The sequence below is a fragment of the Castor canadensis genome, chromosome 9 (assembly GCF_047511655.1).
Source record: "Castor canadensis chromosome 9, mCasCan1.hap1v2, whole genome shotgun sequence".
In the NCBI taxonomy this organism is placed as follows: Eukaryota; Metazoa; Chordata; class Mammalia; order Rodentia; family Castoridae; genus Castor; species Castor canadensis.
Window position 1 is genome coordinate 18,413,664 of NC_133394.1, and position 18,837 is coordinate 18,432,500.

An 18,837-nucleotide genomic window follows, 5' to 3' on the forward strand; every position below is an offset into this window, starting at 1 on the left:
GGTGAGTCAAAGGAGATAGCCTTTGACTAACTACGGGAACCTACGATCAATACTCCACAGATATTGTGCTCTCAAAAACAATTGAATTCTAAAAAAAAAGTTTGAAAATGGATTCCCCTCTTTCTCTGATACTGATCAGAGACTATCTTGACCTTATATTGGAAGAGCAATACTTTCTAAAAAAGGTATATGAAATACATAAATCCTTTCCATATCTGGATTGTTCTTCCAAATGGATATTTAACACACTTCTATTATAATGATAGTTTTACATGAAAAAAACATACTGAAACCATTATTTCTTAATATAAACATGCCTTCCCAATTAGCTGTTACCCAATTATCACAATACTTTACACAGGAAAGTATTTCAAGACTGAAAACTTTTTAAAAACCCTCAGAAAATTAGAATTTCCAAACAAGGTTTAGTGTATAACCCGAACTTTGCACTAAACAGCACATGACATCACTATGTAAAAAACAAATAGAAAGAATCTAGAAAAATAAGGGAATTTTAAACCCATAAAATATTTTACACAATCATTTTACATGATAATCACTGCAGAATTAATATGTTGAACTGTACTACATTTTAAATCCTTGAACTGTATCTTAGAATAACTTCTAATTGAATTAAACAAACTATATCAACAGGTAACAATTCTTCCTTTTCATCTTCAGCTTATTTCATATAGAATTTCTGAGCAGTCTGCAAACAGCACTTAAATTATCTGTATCTAAAACACATTTTAAGATCTAAAAATGATTACTACCTAAAAACAAAATCCAACCTAACTCCTGTAATTTGGCTGTATTATAGCAAATTACTATGACCCACGAAACTGTAACAGTTCTAATGTAAAAGCTTATAAAATTAAAGGCAAGGATGGAGGTACACAACCATAATTCCAGCACTCAAGAGGCTGAGGCAGGAGGATCGTAAGTCCAAGGCTAGCCAGGGTTACATAGCAAGATCCTGACGCAAAACAAACAAAAAAGACTGTAAAATTAAATGTTGTAGGAAGCTCAGAGTTTCATATTTAATATCATAATACCTGATATAGGAAGACAATGATGGAGTAAATACATGAAATCATCCATTCAACAAAAGCAAAATGCCATCTTGCAAACTATGTTAGTATAAGAAGGGACAGTACACAAAACCATAAAGTCTTACTTCAATGTTAGAAGGCTGTAGCAAACCACTTACCCCTAAAGCACAAACTTGTTAAGATATAAAAATATTGCCAGGCAAGTAGAAGATGCCCCAGACCAATTAAATCTCTAAGGGTGCCAATTTCATCAAACATACCCTGAAAAACGTAAAAGCTTATAAATAACTCCAACACAGTGGTTGTGGGAGACTTTAACAGCCCATTACATCAACAGATAGGTCATCCAAATAAAAAATCAATAAAGAAATCCAAGATCTAAAATATACAACAGATCAAAAGGGCCTACTTGATGTCTACAGAACATTTCATCCAACTTCTACACAATATACATTCTTCTCAGCAGCCCATGAAATCTTCTCCAAAATAGACCATATCTTAGTGTGCAAAGCAAGCCTCAGCAAATATAAGAAAACAGAAATTATACCGTGCATACTATCTGATCACAATGCAATAAAAGTAGAACTCAACAACAAAAGCAAAGACAAAAAATTTGCAAACACCTGGAAACTAAGTAACTCATTACTTAATGAAGAATGGGTCATTGATGAAATAAAAGAGGAAATTAAAAAGTTCCTGTAAGTCAATGAAAATGAAAACACAACCTACCGGAACCTATGGGACACAGCAAAGGCAGTCCTGACAGGAAAGTTTATAGCCATGAGTGCATATATTAAAAAGACTGAAAGATCCCAAATCAATGACCTAATGATACATCTCAAACTCCTACAAACACAAGAACAAGCAAATCCCAAAACAAATAGAAGGAGAGAAATAATAAAAATAGGAGCTGAAATCAACGAAATAGAAACCAAAAAAACCATACAAAGAATTAATGAAACTAAAAGTTGGTTCTTTGAAAGAATAAACAAGATCGACAGACCCCTGGCAAACCTGACTAAAATGAGGAGAGAAAAAACCCAAATTAGTAGAATCAGGAATGCAAAAGGGGAGATAACAACAAACACCATCGAAGTCCAGGAAATCATCAGAGACTACTTTGAGAACCTATATTCAAATAAATTCAAAAATCTTAAGGAAATAGACAGATTTCTAGATACATATGACCATCCAAAACTGAACCAAGAGGATATTAATCACCTGAATAGATCTATAACACAAAATGAAATTGAAGCAGCAATCAAGAGTCTCCCCAAAAAGAAAAGTCCAGGACCTGATGGATTCTCTGCTGAATTCTTTCAGACCTGTAAAGAAGAACTGATACCAACCCTCCTTAAACTGTTCCATGAAATAGAAAGGGAAGTAAAACTGCCTAACACATTTTATGAAGCCAGTATTACACTTATCCTAAAACCAGGCAAAGACACCTCCAAAAAGGAGAACTATAGGCCAATCTCCTTAATGAACATTGATGCAAAAATCCTCAACAAAATAATGGCAAACCGAATTCAACAACACATCAAAAAGATTATTCACCACGACCCAAGTAGGCTTCATCCCAGGGATGCAGGGGTGGTTCAACATACGAAAATCAATAAACGTAATGAACCCCATTAACAGAAGCAAAGACAAAAACCACTTGATCATCTCAATAGATGCAGAAAAAGCCTCTGATAAGATCCAACACCATTTCATGATAAAAGCTCTAAGAAAACTAGGAATAGAAGGAAAGCTCCTCAACATTATAAAAGCTATATATGACAAACCTACAGCCAGCATTATACTTAACGGAGAAAAACTGAAACCATTCCCTCTAAAATCAGGAACCAGACAAGGATGCCCACTATCTCCACTCCTATTCAACATAGTACTGGAATTCCTAGCCAGAGCAATTAGGGAAGAAGAAGGAATAAAAGGAATACAAATAGGTAAAGAAACTGTCAAAATACCCCTATCTGCAGACGACATGATCCTATACCTTAAAGACCCAAAAAACTCTACTCAGAAGCTTCTAGACATCATCAATAGCTATAGCAAGGTAGCAGGATATAAAATCAACATAGAAAAATCATTAGCATTTCTATACACTAACAATGAGCAAACGGAAAAAGAATGTATGAAAACAATTCCATTTACAATAGCCTCAAACAAAATCAAATACCTAGGTGTAAACCTAACAAAAGATGTGAAAGACCTCTACAAGGAAAACTATACACTTCTGAAGAAAGAGATTGAGGAAGACTATAGAAAGTGGACAGACCTCCCATGCTCATGGATTGGTAGAAACAACATAGTAAAAATGTCTATACTCCCTAAAGTAATCTACATGTTTAATGAAATTACCATCAAAATCCCAATGACATTCATTAAAGAGATTGAAAAATCTACTGTGAAATTTATATGGAAACACAAGAGGCCACAAATACTCAAGGCAATACTCAGTCAAAAGAACAATGCTGGAGGTATCACGATACCTGACTTCAAAATATATTACAAAGCAGTAACGATAAAAACAGCATGGTACTGGCACAAAAACAGACATGAAGACCAGTGGAACAGAATAGAGGACCCAGATATGAAGCCACACAACTATAACCAACTTGTCTTTGACAAAGGCGCTAAAAATATATGATGGAGAAATAGCAGCCTCTTCAACAAAAACTGCTGGGAAAACTGGTTAGCAGTCTGCAAAAAACTGAAACTAGATCCATGTATATCACCCTATACCAATATTAACTCAAAATGGAACAAGGATCTTAATATCAGACCACAAACTCTAAAGATGAGACAGGAAAGAGTAGGAAATACTCTGGAATTAATAGGTATAGGCAAGAACTTTCTCAATGGAACCCCAGCAGCACAGCAACTAAGACATAGCATAGATAAATGGGACTTCATAAAACTAAAAAGCTTCTGTTCATCAAAAGAAGTGGTCTCTAAACTGAAGAGAACACCCACATTGTGGGAGAAAATATTTGCCAGCTACACATCAGACAAAGGACTGATAACCAAAATATATAGGGAACTTAAAAAACTAAATTCTCCCAAAACTAATGAACCAATAAAGAAATGGGCAAGTGAACTAAACAGAACTTTCTCAAAAGAAGAAATTCAGATGGCCAAAAAACACATGAAAAAATGCTCACCATCTCTAGCAATAAAGGAAATGCAAATTAAAACCACACTAAGATTCTACCTCCCCCCTGTTAGAATAGCCATCATTAGCAACACCACTAACAACAGGTGTTGGCGAGGATTCGGGGAAAAAGGAACCCTCATACACTGTTGGTGGGAATGTAAACTAGTACAACCACTCTGGAAAAAAATTTGGAGGTTACTTAAAAAGCTAAACATTGATCTATCATTTGATCCAGCAATACCACTCTTGGGGATATACCCAAAAGACTGTGACACAGGTTACTCCAGAGGCACCTGCACACCCATGTTTATTGCGGCACTATTCACAATAGCCAAGTTATGGAAACAGCCAAGATGCCCCACCACCGACGAATGGATCAAGAAAATGTGGTATCTATACACAATGGAATTTTATGCAGCCATGAAGAAGAATGAAATGTTATCATTCGCTGGTAAATGGATGGAATTGGAGAACATCATTCTGAGTGAGATTAGCCTGGCCCAAAAGACCAGAAATCGTATGTTCTCCCTCATATGCGGACACTAGATCAAGGGCAAACACAACAAGGGCATAGGACTTTGAGCACATAATAAAAGCGAGAGCACACAAGGGAGGGATGAGGATAGGTAAGACACCTAAAAAATTAGCTAGTATTTGTTGGCTTCAACGCAGAGAAACTAAAGCAGAAACCTTAAAAGCAAACTGAGACCAACAGGAAAAGGGGACCAGGAACTAGAGAAAAGGTTAGATCAAAAAGAATTAACCTAGAAGGTAACACACATGCACAGGAAATTAATGTAAGTCAACTCCCTGTATAGCTACCCTTATCTCAACTAGAAAAAACCCTTTTTCCTTTCTATTACTGTTTCTACTCTCTCTTCAGCAAAATTAGAGATAAGGGCAGAATAGTTTCTGCCAGGTATCGAGGTGGTGGGGGGAGAGGAGGGGGTCGAGTGGGTGGTAAGGGAGGGAGTGGGGGCAGGAGGGAGAAATGACCCAAGCATGTATGCACATATGAATAATAAAACAATAAAAATTAAAAAAAAATTCTAGACACCATAAACAGCTTCACTATTGTAGCAGTATACCAAATCAGCTTATAAAAATCAGTAGCCTTTCTATACAATAAACAAATTAAGAAAGAATATATGAAAACAATCCCATTTACAATAGCCTCACAATAAAATCAAATACCTAAGAATAAAGTTAACAAAGCATGTAAATGACCTCTACACGGAGAAATACATACCACTGAAAAGAGATCAAAGAACACTACGAAGGTGGAAAGAACTCCAATGCACATGGATTGGCACAATCAATATAGTAAAAATGGCTGTACTATCAAAAGCAATCCACATGTCCAATGCAATTCTGATCAAAATCCCAATGACTTTCATCACAGAGATTGAAAAATCCACCTTAAAGTTCATTTGGAAACATAAAACACCACAAGTAGCCAAGGTAATGCTAAGAAAGAAGAACAACGCTGGAGGCATCGCAATACCGGACTTCAAACTATACTACAGAGCCATAGCAATAAAAACAGCATGGTACTGGTGCAAAAACAGACATGAAGACCAGTGAAATAGAAGAGAGGACCCAGATATGAAACCACACAGCTATTTCTATCTTATTTTTGACAAAGGTGCCAAAAACATACGATGGAGAAAAGACAGCCTCTTCAACAAGTATTTCTGGGAGAAGTGGTTATCTACCTACAGAAAACTGAATCTTGATCTGTGCCTATCACCATGTACTAGCATCAACAAAGTGGGTTAAGGACCTTAACATCAGACCAGAAACCTTGCAGCTAGTACACGAAAGAGCAGGGAATACTTTGGAAGCAACAGGTATAGGCAAGGACTTCCTCAGTAGAACTCCAGCAGCCCAGTAACTAAAACAGGATGGACAAATGGGACTACATGAAATTAAAAAGCTTCTTCACAACAAAAGAAATGGTCTCTAAATTGAAGAGACCACCCACAGAGTGTAAGAAAATCTTTGCTAGCTATCCATCAGACAAGGGACTGATAACCAAAATACACAGGGAGCTGAAAAAACTAAACTCCCCCAAAAAATCAACGAACAAATAAAGAAGTAGTCAATTGAACTAAACAGAACTTTTTCAAAAGAAGAAGTCCAAATGGCCAAAAAACACATGAAAAAATGCTCACCATCCCTGGCCATAAAGGAAATGCAAATCAAAACCACGCTAAGCTTCCACCTCACTCCTGTTAGAATAGCTATCATCAAGAATACAGCCACCAAAAAAATAAAAAAAAAAAAAGACCACCACCAAATGTTGGCATGGATGAGGAAAAAAAAGGAACCCTCATACACTGCTTATAAAAAAGTAAGCTAGTACAACCATTTTAGAAAACAATATGGAGGCTTGTTAAAAAACTAAACATAGATCTGCCATATGATCCAGCAATAACACTCCTAGGGATATACCTGAAGGAATGCGACTTCAAAGGCACCTGCACACCCACGTTTACTGCAGCACTGTTCACAATAGGCAAGGTATGGAAACAGCCAAGATGCCCCACTACTGACAAATGGATTAAGAAAATGCGATATTTATACACAACGGAATTTTACTCAGCCACCAAGAAGAATGAAATTTTGTCATTTGCAAGTAAACGGATGGAATTGGAGAACAGCATCTTAAGTGAAGTCAGTCAGGCTCAAAAGGCCAAAACTCCCATGTTCTCCCTCATATGCAGATTGTAGACCTAAAACAAATGCAGTAATATTATCGGACATGGGTCACACACACTAAGGGGAGAGAATGTGCATGGGAGGGATAGGGCAAGGGAAGAAAACCTAAAACTTGAATGTGGTTGATGTGCTCACTGTAGAGGAGAGAATAAAATAATCTTAAACTGGCTAAGGCCACTATGGGAAGAGAACTAGGAACTAGTGAAGGGGTCTGGTAGAGAAGAACAAATATGGGTCATAATACACATGTGCATGCAAGCAATACTAGGAATCTCTCTGTAGAGCTATCTTTATCTCAAGCTAGCAAAAATGCTATGTCTTTATTATCTCCTATGTTTTCTCTTCAACAAAACTGGAGAATAAGAGGGCGGATCAGGTTGTGTGTGCAGGTTGGGGGGTGGGATAGGGGTGTGTGTGGCCCAAACAATGTATGCACATGTAAGTAAATGTAAAAACGGTAAAATTTTAAAAAATTAAAAAGAACACCTTTCTGCTGTTTAGATGATCTATTTTTATAGCCCATTATAATAATTGGCTATTATTACAGTCTATAATCCTTGAAAAACTCTTGGTTATAGAAGTCTTCATGTAGCATTCCACAGCTGGTTTCCTCATCCTTAGTCTTTCTCCAGCTGTACTGCAGCCTCAATGGTACCATTATTGAAGTCACTCTGTTGAGAAACCCACTCATGTTGAAGGCATCACACTCCAGGTCTCTTAGTCCCGAAGTCTGTGTTGCCATTCATCTTTCCATGACTCTTTAGCTGCACCAGACAACTTGCACTCTAGATATTCTTGATATTGTTTCAACAGCCATGTGAAATATGACCATATCTAGAACCAGTGTTTGCCTGTTTTTTTTTTCCTTTTCCTTTAAAACATTTTCTTGTCCATGTATGTTCTCCTAGCATTTGATAAATACATGTGTCAAAGAACTTATAGTCTGGAGCATGTTTTTTTTTTCTTTTTTTTTTTTCTGATACACTGCAAAGGCACAGGAGGTACAGGTAAAGAAACAAGGCATGAGCCCCCAAGACTCCTTTCCCTATGGAGTCACACAGGATGTGTTTAATTCTTTAATCAACGAGTTGGATAACATGCATGAAATGTTTCTCTAGGGAAGCTCATTAGAGACTCAGCTCCCACAGTTTTTACGTAGAACTGGTCACTTAAGCATTCTCTGCCTAGCACATGCCATAATTACAGACTCCCAGAAGGTAAACTAATGTTTACAACCAACTATACTGCCAAGTCCAAACAGTCTAGTTATGGTGAGAAACTCAACATTTCAGGGTAGGGAACTGTATACCATTCAAGTTCCCAGAAGTTAGCCAAGGTTGAACCTTGTAATTGTTGCTTTCCAAGATTCAGAGTCTGCTATGTTAACTTTTTTTCTGCACAGTTGTAGAACCACAACACAACACAACACAACACACAGAATAGTTCCATCATATCAAGGAAAAATGTTCTTACACCCCATTGGAAGTAAGCTCTATAAACACTGGTTTGATGTCTACCTCTACAGTTTGCCTATTCCAGAATACCATACAAATAGAATCATACAGATGATAGTCTTTTGAGTCTAGCTTCTTTCACTTGGTATAATGCACCTAATGTTCATTCATGTTGTTGAACGTCCTGGTAACTAGTTCTTTTATACTGCCTAGTAGTAGCATAAAATGGATACATACCACCAATATCCTCAAATATCTGCCACGAGTATTCAGATATAGTTTTTTTGCTCTGTGAACTACACTTCTGTTTTTCTTGAGTAAACATTTAAGAGTAGGACAGCTGGGTTACGTGGTAATTTCTAAGAAGCTGCCATATAGTTTTTCAAAGTGGCAATGCCATTTGCATTCCCACTAGCAATGTGTATAAGTTCCATACAACTTGAAACAGAGCTATTCAGTGTTTTCCTCAACATTCTATGCAAGGATGAAGGAAGAATGAGGTTGACTGATTGATAACATAACAAAAACTATAAACCAAAATGTTCCTTTACAACATAGTAAAAGCCTCTTACTTCTCAAAACCCAGTTTAAATTTCATTATTCCCCACAAATCTACATAGAATTCATTATTCTTTACCTATATCATATCATTTCATTCATAAAACTAGAGCTCAAACAGTACTTGTTATATGATATCTTATTTATATGTATCTGCTTTCCTGTTTGATTATAATTCCTTCACAGTATATTAGGAATTACTCAGCTCTGTATTTCTTTCATATCAGACAGTGCCATGCACTTAGCAATCAGTAACTTTTGTTAAAGTAATTAAGGGGAGAATTGATATTTCTGTCCAACTAGGGTAATTATGACTTATACCACAAATAAAAAACAAAAACACCAGACAAAAGATAAGAAACAATGGTTTCTAAGACACTGGACATCAGCCATCAAAAGACAGAGGTTCCTGGGAGGTCCGAAAGAAACCAGCTCACTGTCTTGAGAGAGATTCTAGTCTACAATACAGGGAAAGGGAACCAGGCAAAATTGGGTACTGTTTGAGTTGAAGAGATAGATCCAAATGACCAGGAGAAGAAGGTAGTTGGAGTTATTCCAACAAAGCACAGAGATGGAGAGAACTCCATATAGAAACATACGCAGTATGTGCAGGAGGTTGCCTGTAAGTATTCTGTGATGTACTAGTCATCATATGCATGTAGGGAAGACACCCAAAGGAAGCGGGATAAAGGAGAATGAAGGAGGAGATGAATTCAACGATGATGAATTAAGAACTCTGTAACTGTCACAAGCTGCCCCCAGTACAACAATAATATGATAATAAGAAAGAGTTAAAATCAAAGAGCTCAATACCCCCTCTCTCAATAACTGATAGGACAAGCTGACAGAAGATCAGCAAGTTATGCAAGATTTGAACACCACCATCAACCAACTTGACCTAAGTGATATTTAAAGAACACCACATCAAATGGCAACAGAATGTACGTTCTTCTCAGATGTACTTAGAACATTCACTGTGATAGGCTGCATGGACAAAACAGATTTCAATAAAGTAAAAAGATTTATATCATATAAGGGAAGTTTTCTGAATGTAGTTAAATTAGAACTCATCAACGTACAGATCTTTATACCATTCTCAAGTACATTGTAAACTAATACCTTCTAAAATACTGGATCAAAGAAGAAATCAAAAGAAAAGGGTTTTTGAACAGAATGAAAATGAAAATATAAGCAATCAAATTATGTGGAATGCTTCTAAAGTTCTATCTTAGGGCTAAATTTATAGGTGTAAATACCTATTTTAAGGGAGAGAAAAAAGTCTAAAATCAATGACCTTGAGAAAAAGGAGAAATTAAACCTACAGTAAGCAGAAGAATAGAAATAATAAAGATCACAATGAAAATAAGAGAAAAACAGAAATAGAAAAAGTTGATAACACAAAAGGATGATTAGGCAAAATAATTAAAAAGACAAAAATTACCAATACCACAAGACAGGCAACATCAATGCACACTTTGCAAATATTAAAAGCATGTGAACAACTTGATCCTACTAAATTGGGTAATTATTGATAAGAAATAAGAATTACATGGTTTAATTGAATTTATCCTTAAAAAATTTCCTCAAAGAAACCAAGGGCCACATGGTTTCACTGCTGAGAGCTACCAAACATTTAAGTAGGAAATAAAAATTTTACATAAATTATCCCAATTTTGATGAAGAACAATGATTTCTCATTCATATGAATCTAGCATTATCCTGATGCCAAAACTTTACAACAGCATTACAATAAAACTATAGAGCATTACAATCATGAATGTAGATGGAAAAATTCTATCCACAATTTCATCAAATCAAGCTCAATAATATATAAGAGGAATAAAACCTTATAACCCAGGAGTTCATTCCTGGAACACAAGATTCATGGGATCCCTGGAATATAAGAGTGTACACATCCTAAACAATTGTAACTGCCCCTAAGATTATAATCAAGAGAATGATTTACACTCTACCCACTCTGATTAAACATTATTCAAAACCTTCTACCCAATGCAAGCAAGCAAAGAAGAAGAAATAAGATAGGAAAAAAAAAACATATTAAAAAGGAAAGCAGATGGAGATATAGTTCAGTGGAATACTGCTTGCCTAACATGCAAGGCCCTGGATTGTATCCCCTGCAACAACAACAACAACAACAAAAAGTTACTTTTTTTTCTCTAAGTAGATCATAACATAGTTACAAAAAATTCTGGTGAATAACTGAATTAAGCAAGATTATCGAATATAAGGCTAATATTAAAAATGAATTACTTCTATACACTAGTAATGAAACAATCAGAAACTGAAGCAAAACAAATTTCAACAGCATATACATATGAAACACTTAAGAACAGATCTGAAAAGAAACTGAAGACATGCGCACTGACAACTATTACTGACAGAAGTTAAAGACCTAAGTAAAACTGGAGATATTTCATTCTCCCAAGATGGCAGACTCATTATTATCATAATGATGTCAATTCTCCCCAAATTTATCATATTCAACAAAGTCCAAACAAGATCCCAGCAGGGTTTTACACAGAGATGGATAAGTTAATTATAAATTCATTTGGAGATTCCAAAGACCTAATAATATCCAAAACAGTTCTAAGAAAAAGTAAAGTTGAAAAACTAATACAATCTGACTTCAAGACTAATTATAATACCACATCAAGATCTTGTGATCCTGACCAAAGGACAGCAAAAGGTTAACAGAACAGAATAAAAGTCTAGAGAAAGACCCACTCACTTACAGATAATATATAGACAAAAGTGCAAAGGTAATTAACATAGTGCATAAAAGACTATCACTTTTTAAATAAGTGATACTGGTATAATTGCATATGCACATGTAAAATATGACCTTCAAAATCATGATTTGTGCAATGTACAAAAATTAATATGAAATTGATATTGCACTTACTGTAAACCATAAAGTTATAGCCTTCTATAAGGAAAAAACACTTACTGTAAACCATAAAGTTATAAACCTTCTATAAGGAAAAAGGGACAAAGCGTCAGTTTGGTCTTGGATTAGGTAAAGGTTTTTCCATATAATACCTAGAGTGTGATCCATAAAATAATAACAAAAAGCAGCTATAAACTAATCATAAACTAGCTTCACCAAGGTTAAAAAAAATGTCCTCTTCAAAAGACACTTTTAAGAAGATGAAAAGGCAACCTACAACCTGGAAGAAAATATTTGCAGAGCATGTAGTTGGTAATTTGAATCATCAATATATAAAGAATTTTCAAAATTCAATAATGAAAAGATAGCAAATCCAATTTAAAAACAGGCAACAAATATGAATGGAGATTTCCCCCATGAAGATATATGAACATCTAACAGCATATGGCAATATACTCAACATCATTATTAGGAAAAGGTAAATTAAAACCACAATGAAATAGCTCTGCACATCAACTACACTCTCTGAAATTAAACACTGGTAACAATGTTGGTTAGGATGTGGAGGAAATGCTAGTGGGAATGAAAAATGACAGGACTACTTTGGAAAAGTTTGGTAGTTCCTTAAGACATGTTTAAATAAAGTATCTGGTAATTCCACTATTTTGTATTAACTGAAAACAAAAGAAAGCATATACCCACAGAAAGAAATCAATATAAATGTTCACAGCACCATTATTTGTACAAAAAAAATAAATAAATAAAACTAAGAGCTGGAAGCAGTGGCTCATCTCTATAATCTCAGCTATTTGGGGGGTGGAGGTCAGGAAGACTGTGGTCTTAAAGCATGCCCTGGCAAAAAGTTAGAAAATGTAAGTGAATCTAGAGTGACAGGAGATCAATGGCTGCCTGGGGACTCAGAGATCACAAAGGGAGAGAAGATAACCTTTAGATAACCTTGAACACTGCAACCCCTAATATGGTGGTAGTGCAGGAAATTAGGTCATAAGGGTAGAGCTTTTATGAAAAGAATGGGATTAGTACCCTTATAAAAGGCCCCAGAGAAGTTTCTAGCTCTCTTTCCATCAAGCACAGACACAATGAGAAGGAACTCTTTAACCTGGCAGATGCTCTCAGAGAAATTAAAAAATGATGTCTGGCACCCTGATTTTAAACTTCCAGCATCTAGAATTGTAAGAAATAAATGTCTGTTTTGTATGACACCCAGTCTATAGAGATTTGTTATAGTGCTTTGGACAAATTAAGCCAGGCCTACAGAAGGAACACAATGAAAGCCACTTATCTCTTAAATGTGTTGCTGAATTCAGTTTGTATGTATTTTATTAAGAATTTTTGTGTCTGTGTTAACCCTGCTGGCAAATTTTAGACTTCTAAAGGCAGCTGAGCATTACTTCATGTATTTATTAGTCATTTGTACTTCTTTTAAGAATTGTCTATTCATATGTCCATTTAATAACTGGATTAGTCTTTTGTTGTTTAATTTTTATGCTCTTTATATACAGTAATATTAATCCTTTGTCCAATGAAAAGCTTGTAGATTTTATCTCATTCTGTACGTAATCTCTTGATTCTGGTAATTGTTTCCTTTGATGTGAAGCTTTTTAACTTGATGGAATTCTTGCTCTTATTAACTAGGAAGTGGATTTCCTGTATTAGTTACAAAGTTTCAGATCTTACCTTAAGATCCTTAATCCATTTTGAACTGATTTTTGTACAGGGTGAGAATCAGGGAACTAGTATCAGTCTTCTACTTGTGGATATTCAATTTTCCCAGTACCATTTCTTCAATGTATTTTTTTTTGTTTTTTTGGCTTCTTTGTCCAGAATCAGATGCCTGCAGATTGTCTATTATATTGGTCAATATGTCAGTTTTTTGTGCCACTACCATACTGATTTTGTTTTTATAGCTCTGTAGTATAATCTGAAGTCAGGTAACAGGTTACCTCCTACATTTAATTCTCTTTTTCCTTGGACTATTTGGCATCTTTTATGCTTCCCAAGGAATTTAGGAATTTTTTTTTTCTATTTCTGCAAAGAACAACAGTGAATCTGTAGATTGCTCTTGGTAGTATAGCCACTTCTACATTATTAATTCTGCCAATCCATGATATGGGAGAATGTTCCATCTTTTAGCATCTTCTTCATTTATTCACATCCTTATTCCTAAGTAGGTTGTTTGTTTGTGGGTTCTATTTTTTTCTTTTTTTGAGGTTGTGAATGGGATTGTTTGCTTGATTTCTTTCCCTGCCTGTTTATTGTTGGTACACAGAAAAGTTATTGATTTTTGTATGTTGATTTTATATCCTGCTACTTTAACAAAAGTGTTTACCAGATCAAAGAGTATTCTGGCAGTCTTCAGGAGCTTTTAAGGATCATATCATCTATAAAATAAGGATAATTTGACTTCTTTCTTTTCTATCTGTATTATTTTTATTTCTTTCTGTAGCCTTACTGCTCTGACTAGGAAGTCAAGCATTAAATCAAGCAAAGTGGAGAGAGTGAACACTCTTCATGACTTTAAAGAAAGTGGTCTCAGTTTTTCCCCATTTAGTACAATGTTGGCTATATGTTTGTCATATATAGCGTTCAATATATATTTCTTCTATTACTAGTTTATTCAGAGTTTTTATCATGAAGAGGCATTCAATTTGGTCAAAGCCTTTTTCTGCATCTATTGAGAGGCTCATATAACTTTTATCATTCATTCTCTTCATATGCTATATTAGGTTTATTGACTTTCATATATTGAACAGTCCTTACATGCCTCCAATGAAATCCACTTGATCACTGTGTATGATCTCTTAAACATGTTGTTGAATTCAGTTTGCATGTATTTTATTAAGAATTTTTGTGTCTGTGTTCATCAGAAAACTGGGCTATCATTTTTATTTTTGTGTGTGCCCTTACCCATTTGGGATATTAGAGTAATACTGCCTTTATAAACTGAGTTTGGTAAAGTGCTTTCCTCATTCTGTTTTGTGGAATATTTAAGGAACATTGGTGTTAATTCTCCTTTAAAGGCTTGGTAGAACTCAGCAGTAAATTCATCTAATACTGGGCTCTTCTTTTTAGGGAGAATCTTCATACTACTTCAATCTTGATGCTCATTACAGATGCTTAAATGGCTAATGTTTCCTTGAGTCAATTTAGGTAGGTCACATGAGTCTAGAAATTTATCCATTTCTACCAGATTTTCTAGTTATAATAAGTTACTGAAGCATTCCCTAATCATCATGTAAATTTCAATGGAATTTGTTTTGATAGCCCCCTTTTCATCTCTAATTTCACTACTCTGGGTCTTCTCTCTCCTTCTGTTGGTTACTGTCGCTAAAAGTTTGTGGACATTCTTGTCCACCTGCTGAAAGCTATCAATATTAATAGTCCATAGGTTACCTTTCCTATATTTCTTTTTAATAAATGAATAATTAATAATTTCAATTATGATACTATTAATTAAATTTAATTACTTTAATTAATCATATATATTTAATATATGATTTACTGTGATATAATTTATTATATATTTGCTTATATATTTTATATTTATATATTATATAATTTAATTAATATAATTTAATATTTTTATAAGTGAATAATTAACAATTATAGCATAGTTGCCATGTGCCAGGCACTGTTTTCTATGTCTTTCTCCATATTAATTCCTTCAGCTTCCACAAATGCCTCAGATTTAAGGGTGTATGCACTCTAAAACATCATTTACATCCAGGATTGTTTTAGATACACCAAGACACATTAATATAGAATAAGAGAACAAAACAATATACTGCAGGGAATTGAATTTTATTCTGATAATAATAATAACATTAAGTAAAAATTTTCATTTATTAGGGAGCTAAAAATTCAACCACTAAGTGTACATAATTACATACAGTTTCTCGCTAATCATTTATTTTAAAGTGAGCCATGTAAGACAAGTAGGATCTTTACATGAGAAAAATCGAAGAATTTATAAAAATAAAAATTACCTCTGCCTTTTTTTCTATTACCTAATTTTAGTAAGTGCATTGACAGCAGGAAGAGGAAGGGAGGGAGAAAAGGAGGGAGGAAGGAGGGTACAAGAAAGAAAGAGAAAAAGAGAGGAGAGGGAAAGCGGCCCAGACAGCAAGAAAAAACTGCCGAGCATTCGTGTTAGAGAAAAGAGTGAGTCTACACAGGTAATTCCTAAGTACAGCCAATTAACTACAGACAACTACTGTAAATTGTTGATTAGCACAGGAATATAAAGGAAGCGTTTAGGAAAAATTATGGCCTATAAAATGTACCGGAGAATGGAGAAGAACAGAGTGCAAAATTTCTTGGAAATATGAAGGTATGAAACAAAATATTAAAGGACATTTCTCACGATAATGTCCAGGAAAAATCTAACCTTTGACTATTTGGAAACAGTTATTTTACCCCCATTGACTACATCAGATTAAGTCAGTTAACACCAGTGTAAAACAAGAATATGTACATTTATAATTTACTCATCCATTTTATAAATAATTTTAGTGCAGTGGCTCATGCTTCTTATCACAACTTACCTGGAGGTAAGAATTATGAGAATCATGATTCAAGACTAGCCTCAGCAAAAAGTTAATGAGACTCCCATCTCAACGAAGAAGCTGGGCATGGTGATGCATGCCTGTCATCCTAGCTATGCAGGAGGCATAGGTTGGAGTATCATGGTCCCAAGCCTGCACAGGCCAAAAGTAAGACTCTATCTAAAAAATATAACTAAAGCAAAAAGAATTGGAGGCGTGGCTCCAGTACCAGAGTGATACTTTTTGACCAGGCTCACCCTGATCCTCCAGATTGCTGCCTCCTGAGTAGCTGGGACTACTACTCTAATCTAACACTTGTACACATTTTGTCCTACTTTCTATAACTTTCATCATCTAGCACTGAGCTATTTTAAAGCTGTTATTTACTAAAACTTCATTGATTCACATTTTATAGGAAAAGTAAAACTAAATAATTTTTATTTTCAAAACCACAACCAAAATTTCTGAGTACACATTTAGTGAGAAAAACAAATCACTACTTATTAAGCAATTTTATATTTAATATTAAGTTTTTCTGTTTGTTGTTGTTATTTTAGAGAAACGGTCTCCGTGTAGCCCCAGGCTGGCTATGAGCTCGCTATGTAGACCAACCTGGCCTTAATCCTGAGATCCTCCTGCCTTCACCTCATTAAGTGCTGAGATTACAGGCTTATCCCAACACACTACACATCGGCTAAAACAGTTTGAGGAATACAACAGAAGGAAATCTCAACAGGAAAGCTATATGTGTATTAACTGCTGTATTTTTCCCACCAAAAGTTCTAAACCCATTCCCCCCCACGCCCCCCCCTTCTCTCCTGCCTCTCTCTCCCTCTCTCCCTCTCTGTATTGGCTGAATCATTTGAGAATTAGTTTCACATAATTACATGCATCACCCAAGAACAACAATACTTACTTACATAATCACAATACAATAATTTTACTTCAGAAAAGGAGAATTAATGCAGGTTATTATTGTATTTTTGACTTAGGTCCAATAAAGGATCATTTTTATATATAGTATCTGAATATTGGCGTGTTTCATTTACTAAAAATTCATTTCAGCTTTAAAATAAAAATTCCACACTAGATGAGAGTATGGAAATAACACAAAATGTCAAAGAGTGCTAGATTAGATCAAGATTCAGGAGGATAGGTTTGATTTCACTGTAATAGCTGCTAGTGGAACCTCTCCCTTTAATAGGTTGGAAAGTGATTTTCACAGTATGGATGCCAGTCAACAGGAATGATTAAGAAAACCATGGTCCCTCTGTGTCAGTTAGGATGGTACCGTATTATTATTTTATAAAATGAGGTTGCATTTTGGTTTGGGTTCTTTTTGCATGAAAAATAAATTTAGAAATAAACAGTATATATAAGTAAAAGCAAAAATAAGTAAAAGGTACATGGAGAGAATAGGGAAAGGAAAAAATATATTAAAAGAATAACAGCAAGCAGGGCTGCGGATGTAGCCAAGTGGGAGAGCACTTGCCTAGCATGCACGAGGCTCTGGGTTCAATTTCCAGTACCACACACATTAAAAGAAAAAAAATAAAGAGTAATCCTCACACATGTATTTTAGGAAACAAGTCAAACATGGATATAACCTCTCATTGTTGACCACAGCTGAAGTAGCCAACTGTAAGGTGGAAAAACTTGAGTTTTATTACTAGACAAACCATGAGCATCTCTGAGCCAGCTATTCAACTGTAAAATAGAAATAACAGTACCTTCCTTACAGAGCTTTCATGGGTATTCAATGAAATAATGTTTGTAAAGGTCTCAGCCAGTCCCTGGAAGATCGTAAGCACTCAAAAAACTAATACCAACTATGAATAGTAAGAAGTTGCAGGACTATTAAAAGTATGGCTCTGGAGTCAGAATACCTGGACTCACAAGTCAAATACTTCATTTTCTGGGCCTTTGATTTTGGGAAAATGAAAAACTCAAGTTTCTTTATTCATAAAATAAAGTCAAAATTATCTAATTCATCAGTCTGTTTTAAGATAAAGGGACATAATCCTTCAAAAATACTTGTAACAGTGTCCGGCTCAAAATGGACAGCTCAATAAAGGTTAGCTATTATTCATATTATCATTATTGCTATAACTATTATAAATACAGCACATCTATTTATGTTAACATAACGTTCTAAATATTCTTTCATAATTTTTTTTATAAAGTAAACTTTTAGAATCTTTAAAATCGTAAGAGCAAAAGAAGACTTTACTATGCAAGGAGTTTTAATGGCAACATTCCCTACATTTGCAATATTTTAGGTTAACAATTCCCTTCCTTAAACTTGAGTGCTATGCAAAGGGATGATTAACTTCTTGCAGCTTGTAATACTTCTGAATAAATAAATGTTTATGGAAATTAAGATATTGTTGTAACATTCATTGTCATATAACTAGTAAGT

The 18,837-nt window shown here is 34.8% G+C and overlaps 1 protein-coding gene and 1 pseudogene across 7 annotated transcripts in view; one reads left to right on the forward strand and one right to left on the reverse strand.

Annotated features, from left to right (window-relative positions):
• The window catches only part of Lrba (LPS responsive beige-like anchor protein), a 615,537-nt gene that overhangs the window by 326,073 nt on the left and 270,627 nt on the right, over positions 1-18,837 (reverse strand). The window lies entirely within an intron of this gene.
• LOC109680615 (reactive oxygen species modulator 1 pseudogene) overlaps positions 16,199-18,837 on the forward strand; it is a 4,307-nt pseudogene continuing 1,668 nt past the window's right edge.